Below are 15,038 nucleotides of genomic sequence, written 5' to 3' on the forward strand. Positions count from 1 at the left end.
TACTGTCCTCAGAGTGAAGACCCAGATTCCCAAATCCAGATTCCCCCATGTTGTCTTCCTCTCCTGCAGGCCCCATGGAAACCATCACTTCCAGATGTACTCTCTGCCATGAGCCTCCGAGTGCCTGCACATCCTGTTCCTGTGTGTTGAACTGTGGGTCCCACCTCACCTCTGACTCACCCTTTATGGTTCAGCTCACCTGACAGCCTTCCCTTCCCTCTCTTTTGTTCATTCATCCATTCATTCATGCAAGAAGCAATTATTAGGCACCTGCTCTATGCCAGGCTCTATTCCAGGCACTAGGGACACAGCAGCAAACAAAACAGACTAAATCCTTTATGGTGTGCAGGAGCAAATAATTGAGCACTTAGTCAACCTGATGCACCCCAGCCCCTGCCTGCTGGCCTTCTCCACATTTCCACTGTGCTTTGTAGGCACTTCCGTTTCAACACTAATCCATCTGGACTTCCACAAGTCAACAGTGGGTCTCCCTGACGAGGCTGGGACTTCATGAGGGTAAGGGCCAGGCCTGCCTCTCCTGGGCATCAGAGCAAGGATGGTGCGTCCTCCGTGCGCACCTCCACATTCGACAGAGCCCTCTCACAGCCCTGGTCTCATCTGCTTGCTCACCCGCTCTGTTCAGCAAGCGGGGATTGTGGAGAGGAGATGTGAAGGCAGGAGGCCCACCGCCCAGGTGAGACAATGAGGCCTCGAGAGTGCATGAGGCCACATGGCTACAGAAGCATGGCAACTGGCTTCTCTTACTCCCTGCCCTGGGCAGGCTTCTTGTGGCCTGGCCAGCTCTGGGGTTCAAGGATTGGTGTCACCATACCAGGAAGTGATTCCAGGCCTAGCAGGAACCACATGGTCCTGTGGGCCACCACCTCAGGGCATTGCCTAAGTTTTCATCACTCGGGCTGGGCAGCACGAGGCAGGATGGTCAAGGAGCAGCAGCAGCCTGTCTCCCGAGCCTCTTCCCTGCCCTCAGCCCAGCTCAGGTGAGTCACCAGCACCTGAGCATGAAGTCATCCTAGGGGCTCCCTCTCTCAGGAGGTGTGCAGTTCACATGGGAAGTGTGGGAGGTGGACCTGCGAGGGCTCCTTCATGGTATGGTTAATGCTCACGGGGTGAAGGTGGCTCAAAGCACCCTTTGAGGTGACACTTTCCTCCAAGGCCTTGACACACCCCTGGCTTTGCACTTGCTTCTTCTGGTCTCCTCTGGCAGCAGCAGAGGCAGGGGCTGATCTTCAGCAGGCAGCATGGGGCTTCTGGGGCCTCTCTGGCACCTGCATCCTTGGGCCTTTCCAGCTTCTTCCTTTATGAAGCCCCTGAGGGCTGGTGAGATGGCCCATCTGGGGTTCCTGTTCCTGTCTCCGGCTCTTGTTAATGGCCGGAGGGGAGGGCGCCCCATTACCCAAGCCGCCCCAGTGGCTGCTGGTGCTCTTCCTGCTTCCAGCAGCACCAAGCCTTAGGCCCTCCAGATTGAACCCTGGGACAGGAGGTCTCCTTCCTGCCCCCTCCTGTTCCTGGAGTCAAGAGGTTCGCAGATGTGTTCTCATTTGTCCATCTGCACACCACTGGGGGCAGATGCCCTGCTCAGCTCAGAGGCCATGGCAGGGGAGAAGCTGCCTCCTTTCTGGACCCAGCGGAACCTCTCCTAGACTTATAGCTCCAGACCCACTCCTGCCTTTCCCCAGGGTGGGGTTGGGTGATAGTTTTTTGTTTTGTTTTGTTTTGTTTTGAGACAGGGTCTTGCTCTGTCACCCAGGCTGGAGTGCAGTAGCACAATCATGGCTCACTGCAGCCTCTATATCCTGGGCTCAAGCAATCCTCCCAGCTCAGCTTCCTGAGTAGCTGGGACTACAGATCTGTGCCACTATGCCCAGTTTTGTTTTGTTTTGTTTTGTTTTTTAAGGTTTTTAGAGACAGGGTCTCACTATATTGCCCAGGCTGGTCTTAAACTTTTGGGCTCAAGCCATCCTCCCACCTCAACCTCCCAAAGTGCTCGGATTACAGGTATGAGCCACCATGCCCAGCCTTGGGTGATGGTTTTGAAGTCTCAGAGACTTTGGGGCTAGGAGGAATTAGGCAAGGTGCCCAGCCTAGCACCAGAATGCTCTCCTCACAAACAGGAGGGATGTGTCCTCTGTCTAGTGGATGGAGGGAGGGTCCTCTTCACACCCCTGGGAAGCTCCCCACAGTTTCCTCCCCTGCTTCCATCTCTTCCCACCATCCATCTCTTTCTCCCCTTCCCTGGAACACCCCACCGTTCCCTGAAGCCGTGAAGAAAGCCTGGGCCCTTCTGCGTCCCTGCTCTATCACTGAGCCCGGGCATCCTGTTTGGATGGTCCTGGGGGTTCCCAGGAGAGGATGGAGAGGGTTTACCCCCATCCCTCCATTCCCCAAGCGTGTGCTCTTGGCAAATGTCTGCAGATCCAGCACATCCTGCACAGCAGAGATGAATTTCCTCCAACGTGGTGGTTTGCGTTCCTATTGCTGCACGGCAAGCTAGCCCAGAACAGCAGCTTTAAACCATGACAGTCACGGATTCTGCTCAGGATCCAGAGCTTGACTGGACTCAGCCATGCGGTTCTTCCTTGAGGAGGCACACAGCCTCATCCAGATGGTGGCTGGGCTGGGGTCATCTTGAAGGCTTCTTCACTCACAGGTCTGGGGCCCAGGCTGAAAAGACTCAGCCAGCAGGGCTCACTGAGCTTCTCTCACTTTGCATGTGGCCACTCCATGAGATCTTTCTACAAGGCAGTTTCAGAGAGTGGAACCTCCCACATGGTGGATGAAGGTGACCAGATCTGTAAGACACATTCACATTCTCCATTTTATGTCATCGTGACCCTTTTCCTGACAGTCACCCTGATTTTCTGCATTTACAAAGCTCCCACTCCTTCCTGCTCTGAATTGCACTGCAAAAGTACTGCTTCCATTAACCTGACAACTGCAATGAAGAGCATCCTGTCCAAATCATGTCACCTTAATTCCTGGGTGTCTTCCTAGATGGAAGAGCTGGTGGGGAGACATCTCAGTTTCAAGACACACACACAGACACACACATACACAGACACACAGACACAGAAACACACAGACACATAGACACACATGCACAGACATACAAACACATGGACACACAGACACCCCAGCACACACAGAAACACACATACAGATATAGAAACACAGACACATAGAGAGACAGACACACAGACACAGAAAACACAGACACACACATATATACACAGACACACACACAAGGACACACAGACACACACATAGAGACACACACACAGACACGCATAGAGACATACACAGGGAGCCCTGCTGACACACACAGACACACAGACACACACACACAGATACAAACACAGACACACAGACACACACACACACACAGACACACACACACAGACACAGAAACGCATGGATGTACAGACACACACACAGATACAGACACACAGAGACACACACAGACACACACAGAAAACAGACACACACACACGTATATACGCAGGCACACACACACGGACACACGGACACACAGACACACACACAGAGACACACAGATACACATGGAGACACAGACACACATACACAGACACACACAGACATACGCAGAGAAACAGACACACACAGAGACACATGCAGACACACAAAGAGATACACACAGACACACAGACACATAGAGACACACCCACAGAGACTCACAGACACACACACAGACACATACACAGACACACAGATGCAGAAACACACAGACACACAGAGACACACCCACATACCCACATGTAAACACACACAGACACACACAGACACAGACCCACACACACACAGATACAGAGACACATAGATACAGAGACACACACACAGGTACACACACAGACACACACATGGAGACACACACAGACACACACATACGGAGACACCTACACACACACAAAGACACACACAGGGAGCCCTGCTGACACACACAGAGACACATAGAGACACGGACGCACAGAGACACACACAGACACAGACACACAGACACACACACAAACATCCAGACACACAGACATGCAGATATGCACACAGAGACACACACAGACACAGACTCATACGATCTTCACCGTGTCCAGCTGCCCTTCCTGTCTTTTTGGATCAATGTACCCAGGTGACTGAGCCCTGCTGTATAAGCCAGGGATCTATACACTTTTTCTTAAAGGGCCAGATAGTTAATACTTTAGATTTTGTGGACCAAGAGACAAAATTGAGGCTGTGATGCAGGTACTTACACAATCATTTAAAATCTAATCGCTTAAAAGATAAAATCGATTCTTAGTTCAGGAAAGAAAATCGATTCTAAGAACAGGAACCTGACTGGATTTGGACCCCAAAATTGTAGTTTGCTAATCCCTGGAATAAACTACAGGGGCCCAAAGACACCTTCCAGCAGACCCTTTTCTCTTATCACCAGTGAAGGAAAGGTCTGCGGGGTGGGGGCAGTGTGTCTATGATCTCAGCTTGACCAACCAGATGCTCTCTGGCAGGAAGTGACACCTAGACAGGGGGGAAAAGTGGAATTAGTTCATTCTTTCCTATCTCAGTGCCAGATAAAGCCACCAGTTCCTGCTGACAAGCCTGTCTGGGGCGGGCTCCTGTCTGTTCTGAGCTTATTTTCCAGTCTTCCCTCCACCTTTCCACTCACTCACATCCTACCAACAAATACCCTTTCTCCTTCCCTTAAGGTAATCAAAATCGGTTTCTGTTGCTGGCACTCAAAGCTCCCTGATTGACAATTGCACTGGTGGTCTCACTCTGTCCAGTCACAGTGGAATCTTCTGAGCATGCATTCTAGGGGGCAGGGGCCCCAAAAAAGCTCAGGATTCTGGGTCTCCATCACCATCATCCCTGGCATGGGTGATGTGCTCCCAGGCCCTGACCATACTCAGTTTGACCCTGGAGTCTCTGAGTCCCCAGGTGGACGCCAGGCAACTCACCCCTCTTCCTGGAGTGGCATGGCCCGGCTGGGAGAAGGGCTAGCTGCCACTAGCCCTGTTGGTGTCCATATCTCTCTCACGGCCCTTTCGTGCATCCATCCTGCCTCCATCAGTGCATCAAGTGAATCTTAAGTGTGGGTCAACCAAACAGTAAGGGGTTACATTTGTCAGATGTTTCTCCAGAGGCTAAAGCAGTGCCTGGTAGACACCCAAGTCAAATGTGAGTCTCTGTGAAAGGGGATTCACTGGCTCATGTAACTGAGGAAGGCACAGGTGTGACTGGGATATGCCAGCACCAGGATGGAAAATGCTAGGGAAGGATTCTGATTGGTATCTGCCTCCACAGACCAGTCACTGTGGACTGGAAGGCGGGGCTGTGTTGATTCCGAGGGGATTATGTGGCAGAGACTGGCTGTGGTAGGTTGCAATTGTTGACCCTGCAATTTTCTTTCCGTTATTCACGGTTCCTTGCAATGTGATGTTGTAACTCTCCCTATCAAGAGAAGAAGTCTGTTTTCCCAGGCCTTGAATCTCGTCTCGTCTTGGGACTTGTTTTGACCGATGAAATGAGGTTGAAGTGATGCTGTACAATCCTGAGCCGACCATTTGAACAAGCCCAGGCTAGCCTGACGGGTGATGAGAGACAGATGGCTTGGTTGCCACATCGCTCCAGTTAACTGCAAGCCAGCTACCAAATATGCGAGTGAGGCCATTCTAAACTAGCCTGCCTGCTGACCGCAGACACCCATGAGTGAGCCCAGCTGATTTCATACGCGCCTGGCCCAGTCGGCAGAACCTCTCACTCCACCCACAGTCTCAGAGGCAAAAAACAAATAGTTGTTTTAGGCCATTAATAAGAAATAGCTGTTTGTTCTGCAGCAAAACCTCACTGATACACTGTCTAAATGTTCATTTGAATCCATGGGAGCTGATACAACTCTGCCTTCCAGTTCAAAATGACCAGGCCAGGGAGTGGACACAAAACCCAGCTGGACCAAACAGAATCCTTCCCTAGGACTCTGTCTCCTGTCTAGGCACAAAGCTGGAGTACCTTTCCCTGGATCTTGGCCTTCTCTCTGAAGACCTTCCCTGCTACCTTTGCAGTTAGGTGTAGCTAACTGTGAAATTGTAAGTCAATCACAGTCATGAGATTGAACTCTAGCCAACAGATGTGGGCCTGGCCCATAAACTTACTCTCTATGGGATACTCCTTTGACTTTCCTCATCTGCCAGCTGAATGCAGAAAGTTTTAAGGAGGGCAGAGCTACCAGATGAGAAGGGCCTGGGTTGGTGAATGACCACATAGACAGCGTCCAACCAGGGGCACACACATTGGCTGTGACATGGGCATTGTCTTGAGCCACTGATAGTTCAGTGTTTATTACAGCAGCATGGCCTGGCTCACATATCAGAGAGGGGCAGTAAGAGGGGCGGAGTGATGCTCAAAAGGAAGCGAATACGGTTCCCCGAAGAAGGGAGGGGTGCCGGGCAGGCAGGATGTTAAATGTTCACTCCAGAAGGAAGCTGTGAGCCACCTCGAGTGTCAGGCTATAAAACCAAACCACAGAGAGTCTGGGGAGCTGCCAAAGACAGGGCCTGCTGTCTCTGTGATGTTACCAGCAGCACTCTGGCTGGGCTGGTCTGTCTTGCCTCTCAGGGAAGACACTAGCTCCAGAGAAGACTACTAGGTCCCGGGTGGTGAGGGGAAGACACCAGGCCCTGGGTGACAAAGGGAAGACGCCAGGTCCTGGATAATAAGCAGTAGTAATAGGAAGAAAGGGTTCCCAAAACCGCCGAAGCTGAGACCCTGTTTTTGTTTGACATATATTCCTGTTGTAACTGACATCCTTTTAGTTAAAAGCTAGAAAGCTCCTTTTGTTCTCATGACAAGGTCGACAGAAGACTTAACTTTTGATATAAGCAAAGTCATAAAAAGAAAAAGGGAAATCATGCAGCCTGGAGGGGAGGGAAAAAGTCAAAGGCAAATACTGAGCCCAGTAGCAGAGATCTGCTGAGAGCAGGAGAAGAGTTCAGAAGGCAGGTGAGGCCTTAGATCCAGCCAGGACCACAATGGCCACCTGCAGTCTTTGTGCCTTCGGTCAGATTCTTGACTGGGGCAGGAGTAACATGATTGGTCACTGGCTGGCTAGTCCTTCGCGACATATGTCCCTCCTGGTCTAATGGGCTGAGGTCAAGGGGTGTTTGGTCATGTGGGTCAAACATGGCTGCCCTTCTGCAATGGCAGGTGGCAGTTTCCAGGGAAGGAGGATAAGGGTGTGCAGGCATTCCCAAAAGTCTAGAGTGGCATTCCAGGAGGAGGGACAGGCATTGGTAAAGACACGGACATGAGAACAGGATAGTGTGTTATGGTGGCCAAAGACAGTATGTTCAGGGCTGGGGATGGTGGCAGATGGGTCCGGTCTTGACATCTGCAGACCATGGGTACCTCTCTTTAGGCAGGGACTGGTCTTTCCAGCTAATCTAGAGGTATAGAACTTGATGGTTAAGCTCCAGAGTCTCACAGGGCTGGGCTGCATTTCAGTCCTGCCACTTAAACCAGCATTTGGCTTTGGGTCAGAGGTCAGGGACTGGGGACAGATGCAGCTCACACCTGGACTTTATTTGGGCCATAGGTGTCTGTACACATTTTTGTGTGCTTATTTGCAACTTTTTTTTTTTTAAACCTGCATTTCTAGATTCTCTTGGAAAATCAGAAGGTCTAGCAACAGCTGGGTCTGCATTCTCACCTGGCAACAAACACCTAGAGAAGCAGATGCCCCTTGGTCACAATCAATGCTCTCTAGTTGTCACACTCTCTGCTTCTCTCAGCTACCTGCCCATACTTGTGCCCTGGCATCATTAGCACTCAGCAGCAGCTTTTGGTTCTGTTTTGTTGAGCAGAGAAATACTTTTTTTTTTGTAGCCAGGTGAAGTTGATTTATTCACTAAAGGTACTGCTATCCAGAAACAATCTGTAAGAGGGACAGAAGCAGGGTAAGGAGGGGGAAGAGATGAACAATGAGAGGGACTTGGGGAGAGGCTATCCTTGGCTGGATCATGGAGCAAAGGCTTTGGAGCATAAGCCAGATCCTTAAGGCCAGAGAGCAGGCACTTCGTACCCTAGATTAGCCATTTTTTGTGGGCCAAATCCAGAGGGTGGAACTTCCCAGGTGAGACATCTCTGGTCACCTCAGGGCAATTCTCCAGAGAAAGCGGGCCACGGGCTGTGAGTTGTGAAGAGCCAACACTCACGGCAGCTGGGGGAGGAGTGCATCACCCCGCAGAAGGGATTTGGGCAGGGTGCCACTACGTGTACTACAGCCTACCCCTTGCACTGCTCAGACCCAGTCACTTCTCACATTAAGTTTATTTCATCTGCCTATTGATGGGAATAGGGGTCATGATTTAGGGTATAGGACAACCTGAAGGATAGCACCCCATATCCTTCACACTGACAAGGTATTGCCTCCCAGTTGGTACCTCAGCTGTGTCTTTAAGAGGCAACTCTATCCCCTATAGATTGGCAGATTCTAGATGGTGTGAAATGTGTAAGGACCAGTGGATCTCATAGTCGTGTGCCCACTGCCATGCAGCCCTCCTGATGACAGCTCTCTTAGTCTGCAGTGATGTCAACTGAAGGCCCATGTCAGTGAATCAGACTCTTGGTGAGCCATGGTGCCAACGGGCTAAGGCTCCATTGGAAGGAGAGGTGAACTCCTACCTAGAATACACATCCATCCTGTCTGGGCAAATCACTGCCCTTCCCATGAAGGAAGGGGTCATACATAATCTACTTTGTCACCAAGTGGCTAGTTGGTCTCATCCTGGAATGTTATTGTATCAGGGGCTCAGCTTGGGTCTCTGTTGATGACAGGCTGGGCATTCAGCAGTGACAGTAGCTAGATCAACCTTGGGGAGAGGAAGCCAAGGCTGTTAGGGTTATATATAACTTCGTCATTGTCACCATGGCACTCTGTTCATGAGCCCATATGGTGCAAGGACTGGATGGAGGATGACGAGTGAGGACAGAGACTGGCTGATGTCCACTGGCCGACTCATCCTGCCCACTTGGTTGTTTTGTGTCGCTTCTGTAATGGATGCTCTTTGGTGTGTGTTGAAATGTGATATGTGATCTTCACTCTTTTTGCCACTCTCAGATCCACAGGCCTCTTTCCTAGTCCTTTTTGTCTCTGATAGTCCAGTCTTGTTTTTCCCAGGCCCCTGACCAATAAAGAGCTAAGCCATTCACCGCTGCCCATGAGTATGTGCATATCCTTATTTCAGGTCACTTCTCTTGACACGAGATGACCAGGTGCTTTGGCAAAATCTCTGCCTATTGGAGGGATTTTTTCTCACTACCGTCTTTCAGGGCCACCCTTGGGTGGGGCTGTAGTGCAGGCTCAGTCCATTTTTGGCTTACATCCCCAGGCCAAGTCAACCCATCTGTGACCCAAACTCAAGAATTTCCCTTCTCTGTCAGCTGGTCATAATACACATTTTTTTGTGAGAGGTATTGGTGTGACAGTCCTCATCCCAAGTCTTGGTGTCTCCTTCCCTACCAGGGGTCTGATTTGGGTATAGGAGACCCCCCTTGATGGAGAATTCAGCCTTTACTCAAGTTCCGCTGCTTTACAATGAGTCCTCTGCCTGATTATCACTCCATCTGCTCTCTGGCTGCAGAAGGTAAGTGCTTTCCAATGCTTCCTGCCAAGAGGTTTCCTCTGACTCTCACACTCTAAATTGCCAATTAAGATATCTGTAACTGTAATTTCCTTTCTTCAATGCATCGGTGACATTTAGCAATAGCCACATTTAGCAAGTCCATAGTCTTAATAGTTATTCTTTGCCCATATCTCTCAGATGCCAGAGACATTGCTGCAGCTGTGTAGCTCCTTGACCTGTGTCCCATCCCAGTTCACTGCAGGTGCACACTGTTACCCAATTCCTGCCACTAGTGGTGGGTCCTAATTGTCATCTGGTCAGTGGTACCTCTCCAGCATCCTATCCTCACAGCCTGCCTCCCAGACCCCTTCCCAGCACCCACTGTCTTCGATCTGGATAGGAGCAGAGCCTAGGACAGGCATGCAGATTCCATGATTTATTTATTGAGGGAGTGATCATGGGAGAAACCTATGAGGGAGGCAGGCAGAACAAGGAAGAGGAGAGAGTGGAGTTAGCATGTGGCCTCAGGTAAAGTCTAGCCCTGACCTGACCCACAGGGAGGAATCAAGAGCACCGACCATGCCCCAGCAAAGAGGCCTTTTATTCCTGTGGCAGTCAATTTTGGCTGTGGGCTGCCTGGCAGGGGTGCGTGTGTGGGGATAGGGGGCAGGTAACCTGTCAGGCATGGAGGTTTCTGTGTGCTGAGGGAAATTCTCTGATAAAGAGGCATGTTGAGGTTTCTGTGTGCTGAGGGAAATTCTCTGATAAAGAGGCATGTTGTGGGCTGTTGGCAGCCAACACCCATAGCAGCATCGGGATGGGTGGGCCAGTTGGTGAAGAAGATCCTGATGAAGCACCACAAGTACCTAGTTACCACAGGAACCTGTGGAGAAGACTAGGAAGGCACAACCAGAGGGATGCCAGGAGAACTAAACAGATGAGAGAGGGAGTTGTCATGCATTCAAGTGTCTTTGTCTCTTTTCTGTTGCTCTAACAGAATACTCGAGACTGAGTAATTTTTAAAGAAAAGTGGTTTATTTAGCTCATGCTTCTGGAGGCTGGGAAGTTCAAGATTGGGTGACTGCATCTGGTGAGGGCCCCATGATGCAGTGTAGCATGGCATAAGGCATCACGTGGCGAGGAGGGCAAGTGTGTGCCAAGTTGGCTTTTATAACAGACCTACTCCCATGATAACCCATGAATTCACCAACTCATTAATCCATCAATCCATTCATGAAGGCAGAGCCCTTGGGTCCAAGGGCCTGCCTCTTAGTACTGTTACACTGGGGATTAGGTTTCACCATGAGTTGTGGAGGGGACAAGAATTCAAACCACAGCACCAAGAGAAGAGAGCTTCAAGGAAGAAATGGCAACTGTCAAGTGCAGCTGTGAGGTCCAGTCTCAGAGAGCAGTGTGGATCAGCAACCAAGAGGTCATTGGTGAGCTTGCAGGAGAAGTGTCAGAGAACTGGTGGGGCACGAACCAAGCATATGAGGGGTGACAGAGAAAGAGTGAGCACTGGCAGCTTTGTGGCCAAGAAGCCTGCGTGGGAAGGAGCAGAGACTGGCCATTGAGGGGTGGAGCCCAGCCCAAGCTGAACCTCGCGATGCCAGAGCCTGGGCCACTAAACCCAGGGAGGCAGGAGGCAGAGGTATGGGGAGGGTTAGCAGGCAGATAGTGAGGCTTCTCGTAGAAGAGAAGGGGTGATGGTGTCAGGGGCTGGGGGAGGGGTGGCCCCAACTGGGGAAGGGACACCACATCCTCTGGGTTTGGGTGGAAAAAGATATGGCCAGGGTGGATGGAGATAGGCCTGTGGGTAGCAGCGGGGACAGTGGGGAGCTGGGTGAGGGTAGGGTAGCCTGCTGAGAGCGAGGTGGGCGTGGTTAGCAGGAGGATTGAGCAGAGGACAAAGGAAATGAGGGGCCATTAAACATTGAGTGCCCTTAGTACTCAGTGAGGCTGGATACCCCAATGTGTCCTGGCATCAACCTGCAGGGCTGAATGACTTTCCCCAATAGTACCCCATGGCCTTACATGAAGACAGTCAGTGGATTCAGGGTGGAGACTTCACGGTGGGCTAGGGGAAGAAGAGGTGTAAGATGATCCACGGTGTGTGACCCCACATGCTGGGAGGCTGAGCTCTGAACTGTTCCAAGCCAGGCCCCCCGTTAGGCTTTTTGGGTGGATGTTTCTCATCTCAGGGTTAGGCTCACAGAAGGAAGTCACCCTTCTGGGGAGGAGTTAGCTGAGGTGGGGGCGGCCAGTCTCCATGCAGCCTTGTGGGGCAGCCACAGGCCTGTATCCCAGGTTCAGAGTCTCCAGCTGAAATGCCAGGAAGGTTTGCTTATTATCATCAAGTTAGGGGAGCACACTGCCCTTCCTCCCTCTCCCTGCTCCCCTGCCCACTTCCTGCCTTTAAGTCAATGGCATTCAAACTGTTTGTTTTTAACCACAACCCACAAATAAGAATTAACATCATGACTCGGCAGACACACACACACACACACACACACACACGTTTCTTGATACAGTGCTGCCCTTTACTTTATAGGGCACACTCCTGATATTTTCTTTTTTTTTTTTTTGAGACAGAGTCTTGCTCTGTCGCCCAGGCTGGGGTGCAGTGGCCGGATCTCAGCTCACTGCAAGCTCCGCCTCCCGGGTTTAGACCATTCTCCTGCCTCAGCCTCCCGAGTAGCTAGGACTACAGGCACCCGCCACCTCGCCCGGCTAGTTTTTTGTATTTTTTAGTAGAGACGGGGTTTCACCGTGTTAGCCAGGATGGTCTCGATCTCCTGACCTCGTGATCCACCCGTCTCGGCCTCCCAAAGTGCTGGGATTACAGGCTTGAGCCACCGCGCCCGGCCAATATTTTCTACTGTATTCTTTTTGTTTTATGAAAGTGCTGGCCCAGCCCCACCACGCTGCTCTAAGACACAGGGAGCTGGGCATGTCTCCTTTGGGAAGCTCTCCCTCGAGCTAACCACCCTCCTCTCGGAGGGGTGTCTGTTCAGAGAAAGAGTCAGCCTGTCCTGGCGACGCTGGCAGAAGGCAGTGCCTGCAGCTGAGCAGTGGCCAGTGGGTGTTCCATTATTTAATGTAAATCTTTTCTCCTCCTTACCTTCCACCTCCCTCCAAAAGGAGCAACTCCAGCCACCTCAGAGAGGCCCCAGGAGCCGGGGGCTTCCGGGAACCCAGCCCCCTACAGGCAGCACCCTGCAGCCTCCCCCACACTGCTGGCTCCTGCACACACACTCCCCTCACTCTCCTGACACCCGGATACATCTGAGTGGAGATCTCTGGGGTGCCGGCCCGGCCCTTCTTCCCTCTGTGGACAGTCCCTGTGGAGGAAAGGCCATAGCAGCCACGCTTGCTTTCCCCCTCAGGTCAGGCTGCATGCAGGGAGGGCAGGGACTGGTCGCGGGGCTGTGTCAGATGCCCATTCCCAAAACTTCAATCAGAGACACATGAAGTGCTGTCAGTTTGTGTTGGTGCCGAGGCTGGAAGGATGGTTAAAACCATGGCCTGGGCAGGGGCCATCGTGAGACAGTAGCCCAGGTAAAGCATGCTCACAGAGGACGGAAAACCTAAGCTTCCCTAGGAGGGGAGGGTCAGGTGTACTGAGAGGCGGAGGCCAGGGATGCCGAGATGCCAGCAGGGAGCATGGCTGCAGTGAACACTCACTCTCCATTGAAACCACACGCCTGAGTGCTCTGAACAGCACCCTCTGTGGCTTAATATGAATATACTTAAAACCAGCATAATCCGCAAGGGAGCATCAGAGATGGGACACTGTTGGACACTCTGAGTCACATGTCACAGGAGCCCTTAGCACCCTGCAGCCACCTGGCCCAGTTCAGCCACCCCAACTTCCCCAACCATCCAGCCACACACTGCACCTGCCCCACCAGGGGCTGGTTCCAGGGACCCCCATGGACAGGGGTTCTTCCAACTCAACATCCAAACCACCTGCCGTTCTTTTTTGTGTGTGCAGAGGGTAAGAGGGCTGGGAGTGTGGTTTAAAACAAAAGCGAAAACACCCAAACCACTCCTTAACATCCACAAAATAGCTAATTCGCAAACCTTCATTTTTGTCAATTTATTTAGAAAAAAATTAACATGGGCAAATGAGATACCTCAGTGTTACAACAGAGTATAGAAATGTCTAGCAATAGTCAAATAATTTGATCTTTAAATACAAAATAACCACATGAACACCTAATATACAGGTTTCATCTGAATACATATTTATTAGATAAATATTAGAGGTTGTCACATCATCTAACTACATACAGCTTTGCAAGACTAGAAATCACAATTAGTTTTTTGACCAGTTTAAAGTATGAAATGATTGCATTGTACATACGATGTACAAAGACGATGATGGTTTCTGTGGGAGTTACTTCAGGCTGCACTGGTGGGTGTGTTTATGTGTGTACGTGTGAATCACCTGTGATCATGATATCAAAAATTATACAAAGTATGAATTTGGTTACAATTTTCTTCTGAAATCCCCGTTTCTTTTCATTATTTCCATAGCACCCTAAAAATACACAGGTGGCAGGACTAGTACACTGAAGCTAAATAGTACATGTAGGTAAAATAAAAACAGAACAAAAATCCCTTTCCACGCAGGGTCAGAGTATATTACATGAGCGAGAGAGACAGACGTGGAGAACTCACAAATGCTATAACCAACAGGATCTAGTTTTTCCACGTGATGGAGTTCCAAGCTTTTTTTGTTGTTGTTTTGTTTCGCAAAATAAAAACAATACACATTCCAAGAGAAATGAATTGCATCTGTTGACACGTCTCTATTTCTCATTTACATATGTACACACGTCCCTTGAGTCGCTGCCGCTGACACGGCCCTGTGTGGACGGGTCAGGCCCGAGGCCCGTCGGGAGCAGACCTGTAGCTCTCTGGGGGGTCAGGGCTTCCATTAGGGAGAAAGTATTAGCAGTTTCTTAAAAAATAAAATGGCTACAGGGAACATGATACATGGATAAAGCTTCAAACCAAGAAGATGGGGGTGATTGCCTGTACTTGGCCCTTCCCGCCTGCCTGCTGGCTCCCTGTCCATCTTGAGGAGTGGGTGGCAGAAACATGCCTGTGGGCCGGCCAGGTGGATGCTTGGCATGGAAAAGTGGCTTGCAGAGGCCTCGTTTTTGCTGAGGTTACTTATGGCTCCAAGTAGTCGTCCGAAAGGATCAGGGAAGGATCTCTCCAGAGCTCAGGACCATCTCTGCTTATGGGCGTTGTCTACCTGCACCTGTCACAACCTGGGGCTTGCTCCTGCCCCGGGTGCCTCTGCACCCCCCTCACACCCTGGCCTGGCTCCAAGAGCACTCCGGAAAAGCTTGTCTCCAGACTGCAGGCTGTAGGCACCAC

General features: G+C 50.9%; 1 protein-coding gene across 1 annotated transcript in view; it reads right to left on the bottom strand.

Moving 5' to 3' along the window:
- PPIF (peptidylprolyl isomerase F) overlaps window positions 1-15,038 on the bottom strand; it is an 860,147-nt gene that overhangs the window by 24,559 nt on the left and 820,550 nt on the right. The window lies entirely within an intron of this gene.

This window comes from Macaca thibetana, chromosome 9, assembly GCF_024542745.1.
Source record: "Macaca thibetana thibetana isolate TM-01 chromosome 9, ASM2454274v1, whole genome shotgun sequence".
Classification (NCBI taxonomy): domain Eukaryota; kingdom Metazoa; phylum Chordata; class Mammalia; order Primates; family Cercopithecidae; genus Macaca; species Macaca thibetana.